Source organism: Asterias amurensis, chromosome 22 (genome assembly GCF_032118995.1).
Source record: "Asterias amurensis chromosome 22, ASM3211899v1".
Lineage (NCBI taxonomy): Eukaryota > Metazoa > Echinodermata > Asteroidea > Forcipulatida > Asteriidae > Asterias > Asterias amurensis.
The window spans coordinates 12,483,287-12,490,671 of NC_092669.1; the positions used below are offsets into that span (position 1 = coordinate 12,483,287).

At 35.2% G+C, this 7,385-nt stretch overlaps 1 long non-coding RNA gene across 1 annotated transcript; it reads left to right on the plus strand.

Annotated features, from left to right (window-relative positions):
* The first annotated feature begins 381 nt into the window (after window positions 1-381).
* Window positions 382-5,897, plus strand: LOC139953556 (uncharacterized). Its single transcript, XR_011787997.1, has 4 exons — window positions 382-551; window positions 1,534-1,676; window positions 3,293-3,458; window positions 3,896-5,897. It is a non-coding gene; the product is annotated as an uncharacterized lncRNA (long non-coding RNA).
* The last annotated feature ends 1,488 nt before the right edge of the window (window positions 5,898-7,385 follow it).

Here is a 7,385-nt window from a genome sequence, read left to right on the forward strand (position 1 = left end):
ACGCGACATGGGAAACGTTCAAGACATGGGAAATGTCGGCCGTTGGGTATTCGCTGCAATCACAAAATACGTGAATATTCATTGCGCACATACATGTACAGTCACATAAATGTCTGCCGGACGGTTTTGCATAGCCCCGGACACGATTGCATATGCAAAAGTGTCCGGAGCGGACTGGCGGACACTTGCATCTGCTGACCTCCCCCTCCCCCCTCCCAAGATAATAAGGTATATAGCGCCCTCAGTTGATAAGTTACAGAATTAGTATGGTACCTAAACAATTTCTATTACGTTGATATTAGTATAAAGAAATAGCAAACGAAATAGCAAACGAATGGGGACTAGACTGCTGGTTGGTATGACTTCTGCATCAACGAAAAAGCCTCTTGTTTGTTGTGATAGGGAAGATTTGTTTTTAATCAGTAGGCCTATTCCTTTTGCTGTCTGTCGTCTGCGAATGCAAACATCACCATCGGAATTTAGATCAAATCACAGTGATCAGCCAACCGGAGAATGGGTGTAAATTTCAGGCAGACCACCAGTCTTTTTGAGTAAGTTTTGTTTGAATCTTGAAATCGCCACGCTAGTCATACTCCATGTCAATATCGAGATATGACCCTCTTGAAATTTGGTCAAGTCGGCCATTTTGTACTCGCAAGAGACGCGAAAAGTGATTTTTGTGATAATTTCCGACTTAGAAAGCTCATAATTTAGTTATTGTACTTAGTAGAGAGCTCAAATTTGGTATTCCATCTTACTTTTTGCCAAATTTCATGAATCTGCACTCAATTTCAATGTATCTCCTTTAATTTTCTAGTTATGGTCACCCAAAGTATGCACTTTAATCAGCCAAAAGTGTTTTTGTGATAATTGGGGTCACCCTGTGCCCACATGAGGGGTCAAATGAAACCTTTATTCCCTAGTTATTATCTATTTTGTGAATATTTTTGTTGTATATATAATAACAACAGTTTCTCTCCTTACTACGCGCTTAAATCTTGTATTTTAAAATAACTTCATTATGTGAATATTTTTGTGGTATATTAATAACAACAGTTTCTTCCCTTATTTCTTGTTTAAATCTTGTATTTTAAAATAAATTTATTTTGTGAATATTTTTGTGGTATAATAATAACAACAGTTTTCTTCCCTTATTTCTTGCTTACATCTTGTATTTTAAAATAATCCCATTTTGTGAGTATTTATTGTTGTACAATAACAACCGTTTCCTTCCCTTATTTGTTTACTGAATACAAAATATGCCTTTTTGATCGAGCCTCATTTGTATTTATAATCAAAGTTCATAGCCTTGTTTGCAAATAAGTCATAACTTTTTTACTGTTAATACCCCAGTTGCTTTAAAAATTTCTACATATTTTCATATTTTTGAAACATTTTTGATGTTGACCAGTTTTCAGACTTTATTTCCCTATAAAAACATTGTGAGTCACAAACCCTGATAACCAAGTTGGCTCCACTGTTAGCACCGTTATTTATGGTTTGATCAAATGTATTTATTATTTGTGTGCAAAGGAGAACATGCCACTTAAGGCCTTCAACAAGATCAAGGAAAGCATCTACGTACAGATCCATCCAGAGCTTATCTGACTTGTAATGCTTCAGAGGGACTAAGTACAATGGACTCACCAAACCTAAACTTGTGAAAGATGGACCATGTAAGCTTGATATCATTTTTATAGGCCTGGAAGTGAAATAACACAAAGGCCACAGAGGCTACACTGTTTACCCTAGTCTTAGCCTTGGTGTTAAAGGAACAAATGACCTTTTTCTTTTTCGGGGCCAACCCGAACTAGTCAATTAGCCCATGGAGGAAGATTTCTTCCTCCATGATTAGCCAAACAATTTAGTTCTGTTTTCAATTACATGTCTCATCTACTTGATGTGCCCTCATGCATTAAATGCAAAAGGTGACATGCTCGTCCCCACAATGTTTAGTCCATATTGAAGAGTCTGATCATAAGGTACTGTTGGGAACAAGGTTGTCACCCTCATGTGATTGGACAACAGATTAGAATGGGCAGGATTTAGTTAATTATGCACACATATAGAAAAGTCTGTCATGTGCAGTAGACACTTCAAATGTGTGTTAGTAGTAGGCTCAGCTTTTTACCTAACCCCCATAGGTACAAGGTAGACAGTAAAAGCTTGGGTACATAGACGTGAATGATAGTGAGAGGCTGAAATGTCTTATAAAACTCTTGCATCATGATCTGTGAGATGTTTGAATTTGATGACTTTTATAATAATCTTGGTATTATTGCAAAGGTTGTGGGTTCGAACCCCACCTGAGTATTAGCTTGTGAATTTTTTTCACATTCACAGAACTATTAACTTGGGAAAATTCTGAGTATTCAGTGTTTACACACATCAGTGTATATAATATGGGTGAAAACCAAATATTTTATATAACCTCAAAGTAGTGGGGTATCTCCCAAGTTAACATGCCTGAACTACAGATTCCAAGTTGCTCTTTGGTCAATGTAAAATTTACATGGTGACGAAGTCGATCTCATTTAAAGGCACTGGGCATCTTTGGTAATTCTCTTTTGGTTTACATACATGTTTCTCAACAAATGCATGTAATAACAAACCTGTGGAAAATTGAACTCATTTGGTTGTTGAAGTTGCAATAGATTAATGACAGAAAAAAACACCCTTGTTGCACAAGTTGTATGCTTTCAGATGCTTGAATACGAGACCTCGGCTGAGGTCTCAAAACTCAATTCAAATATTTTATTGAGAAATTACCTCTTTCTCAAACTACGTAATACTTTAGAGGGAGCCATTTCTCACAATGGTTATACCATCAACAGCTCTCCATTGTTCGTTACCAAGTTAGTACTGTAAGGTTTTATGCTACCAGTAGTGTCCAGTGCCTTTAAAAATTATCCTTTTTTTTTTTTTTTTATAAGGGACGAATAAAAAGTTTAGGGCATTCATAGGAAACTTGGCTACCTCTTTCTTTGGCCCAACTGAAAATGTCGCCCATCCATCTACCTACCAATTTTATACGTTTTTGGAAAAGTGTCTTTATATTTTCATTTGGCCAAACTTTGAAGAAAGAAAGACACAAATGTTACCTACCTGTTTTTTGCATGGGAAACATAACTTTATGTTTGTTGGGCTCAATCAAATCCTTTTTTTTTTTTTGAACATTGACTGAATTGTTTTTTTTTAGTTTAGTTTAAATTTAACTGAGTAATATTATTGCTGATCGTTACCCCTACCGCAACCTATTGAGTCAAAGTTTGTATGTTTCTTTCCACTTCAGGGCTAACTGCTGGACAGAGAAACTCCCCACCAGGAAAGTTGCACAATGGTTGTTGCAAAGCAATCTTTGACACAGGGATCTCTGTTTTGCTGGGCAACAGCCGACGAGGAATAGATTTCTAATCTTGATGGGAGCTGCACCTCTTGTCAATCTCGTCAAAGTGAAGGTAGGTCCAATGGAGACTTTCAGGACACTAGGTGGCTGCATCCAAGAAAGATTTTTTATTTATTTGTTATTTATTTATTTTATTATTATTATTATTTATTTTATTTTTTATTTTATTTTATTTTTTTTTTTTTTTTTTGGGGGGGGCCACTAGACTGTTGAATGGATTTTACACCCCAAAAATCCATCCCATCCAGAAATATTACTTAGACTCGTACTTTGTAATTACCTCAATGAAAGTGTGTGTTTTTACCCCCAAAAATTGTTGATTAATATTTTTAGCTGATGACATTTTCGTATTCTTTTCAATTTAGTTGGTGAGATTTGATCAATTTGTTTGAGTACCCATAGTGGCTCTGAAAAGAGTTGGTTTTTGCTTTGACCTTAACCCTTGGGTCAACTTCTGGATGTTAATGTTCTCCTCATCTTGCATTTTAGGAAACCGAGAGGGGAGAGACAGTTTGCGTGAGTGGATTCATCAGAATGGACTTCCCTAAACCCCTACCCTCTGGGCGCTCTTTGGATCCTCGGTGACATCTTCATTGGTAAATACTACTCCAAGTTTGATTGAGTGGACAACCATCAAGGCATCGCTGATGCTGTCAATGGTGTGGAAATCAAGGCTGAGTAAGAAATCTACTTTTGGAAATAATACTATTTTTGAGTAAGGATTGATTGGCCAAACAAAAATATAATCATGTTTGAACTATGGTTATATACCAGAATAATGGAAAAATTACAATCAATGCAAATCAATGAAAAATGCAAAATTGTTGCATGAGGACCCTTGTTACAGGGTCGGATTATTACACTAAAAAGATTTTTTGATGGTAGGGAAAAGCTCCTAGGCCAGTCCTTTTGAAATGATGCATTTCAAACACACAAAAAAACTTTTTTTTAATACAAAAATCGAAGAAAAAAAAACAGTAAAAAAAAGGATGCGGCCCAAAAAAAAGGATGCGGGCGGGGACGGTCAACTGGTATTTTTTTTTATTTGGCCTAACCAGAACTATCATTAAGCTCGAGTGTGACCACTAATTATTTGTTGAAAATTTTAACAAGATTCAAACTGAATGATGGGCATGACTTGACACAGAAAAAAATGCGGTTAAATGCTTTGTTTATCTTTAAAGGCACTGGAAACTATTGGTAATTACTCAAGATAATTGTCAGCATAAAACATCGTGAGAAACAGCTCTCTCTGAAGTATCGTAGTTTTTGAGAAAGAAGTAATTTCTCAGCAAAATAGTTGAGTTGCTTTTGAGACCTCACGCGTAAGGTCTCGAAATCAAGCATCTGAAAGCACACAACTTCGTGTGACAGGGGTGTTTTTTCTTTCATTATTCTCTCCCAATTTCAACGACCAATTGAGTTCAAATTTTCACAGGATTGTTTAATGTGTATTATTTGTGCATGTTGAGATACACCAAGGGGGAAGACTGGTCTTTGACAGTTACCATAAGTGTCCAGTCCAGTGCCTTTAAAGGTTTGATACAGGATTGCTGGAATAAAAGGTCACCTTTTAAATTTAGTTTGAAAACAAACTGATTTTGAAGAAACATGTCTAAAAAACATCTGGAAAGTTCTACATAGTTGATTTGGGTTGTTACCCCTACAATTAAAGATGCTATGTCAGATTTTTTGCCCCAAACATTAAAAAATAGATTTTTTGAGTGAATGGTGTTTCAAAGAGTATCACCCGCTCTAACGAAAAAAAGTTTAACTTTAACTGTTATAGACAGGAACCATGACACAAATTTAAAGCGTTTCTTATAAAACACATAAGATTTGGTCACGTGATCCCGACAAAAAGTAATTTCGAGCACTTTATTTCACTGCTACTAATAACTGGCGGACTTTTTCGAGCAATGGCTCAAATGAAAGCTTGTAACTTTCTCGACCCCCATCAAAATACCTATTGAATTTTAAATAAAAAATTTTGGGTCAAATCTGACATAGCATCTTTAAGCAATTATGTGTTTGCATGCTGAAAATAATGTTTAGGAGTAAACTGAATGTCTAGAGGACAAACTTCTGTAATGTTGGAATTAGAAATCCGAGTATTTAAGTTTTGTAATTTGGAGGCAGGACAATTTACCAAGAGGATAAATATATATTATATGGAAAAAAATATCTTACATTTTGACTTTAAAAATCAAATATAGATATTTAATTTGTAATGTCAAAATTTGAGTAATTTTTTTATTTCTTTCACTTTTATTGTGAGTTTCAACCTTAGTGTTTAAAAGAAAACTCTCTGGCCTCTATATAAAGCCATCCTTGTTTAATTGATTTACTCATAAACTTACTTTTTTGTAGCTCTCTTACCATTGTATCTTGTAAAATGCGCTTTATTAGTCTTGTTTATTATTATTATTAATATTACTGCACTAGTTTATTGTGAGTTTTATCTCGTAATTTATTTGTCACAAAGTGATATTTCGACAAATAATTTGTATTAAAATTGTCTATTAATATAATTACAATGTTTTATTGATTTTTATATATGTTCCAATAAAAAATAAGGGGGCATGAATTTAACAAAAGAAAGTGTGCCAGGTGTTCTTTTTTAATAAGCGTCTTTGTTTTAAAGTTTATAATATTTTAAAATGGTGGGTAAAAATATGTGGGCTTAATTATAGAAGCTATGAAAAGGGTAAACTTTATTTACACTAAATTGGACTCCTTAAATAACGGATTGGCAAAACTCTTTTTTTATAACAGTAACAAGTTTTTTTATTACACACTGGACAATCTTGACCGACAGAGGGGGCTATTTAGTTAATTTTTGACCAACAGAGGGGGCTGTTTAATTATTTATTCCCGTAAATATATAACGCAGTGCTATACATAGGTGGTTGTGTAATATTCATCACTCCAAAAAATGTATGATTTGTACAGTCATCGTTGTGGCCTAGTGGTTAAGGTTACAGTTTCGCGAGGACAAGGTGAGAGGTTCGAGCCCCGGCACGGACCATGAGGTAAGCGAAATAAAGAAATAACCCACGTTTCTTCCACAGGAACATGATAGGTACCCGACGCCCGGACAGGAGACGCAGCAGCAGGAGTCAACACGGAGGCGGCACCACGAGGAGGGGACCACACCGGGACCAGAGAGAGAGGGGGAGGCGGCACCGGGAAGAGAGGGGGAGAGGGAGGCAAGATTTTTTCAAAAAAATCTCATTTTTGGGAAAAAAAAAAAAAAAAATCACCGTTAATTTTTTTTTTAACGGTGATTCAAAATTTTAAAATCGCCTGAAACGCACGCTCGTTAATTTTGGTGAAAAAAGTTGGTAGAAAATTTTTTTTTACCAAAAACTTGTATTTTTTACGCATTTTTGGAAAATCATTTTCTTAAAATCGCTTGAAACGTACGCTCGTTAATTCTGGTCAAAATCGGTGAAAAAAAAAAAATTTATAAGTGCAAAAAGTCGTCACACTCATAATTTTTGCACGATTTACATCACTAAAACGTCCCCAAAATACTTCTAAACACCTTCACACTGCTCACACCGTTCCATTACAGCAATCCAAACCTTTTCCTCTTCAAAATTCATCCAAAATATACAACTTAACTCACAAAACGGTCTTAAAATGCATCTTAATTGGCTTTAACAATGTGTATACACGTATTAGGCCTACGGTTCACTTACAATAACAATACATACTACAGCTAACGCATTTTCGTACATCGATATTTACAATTATTGTACCTTTTTTAACCAATTCTAAGACAATTAAATCAGTTTACATACATTGCGGGTCAAAAACAACTCATTTTCAACGAAAAAACTATGAAAACGAACACTTATTCACCTTCATTTTCCCAGTAAATATTCAAGGAAAAAATAGTCAGACACCCTTCACTACCTGTATTACCACTTCTTAGACACTGGGAACTAGACATAGACGGTTGCCATATGTAAAC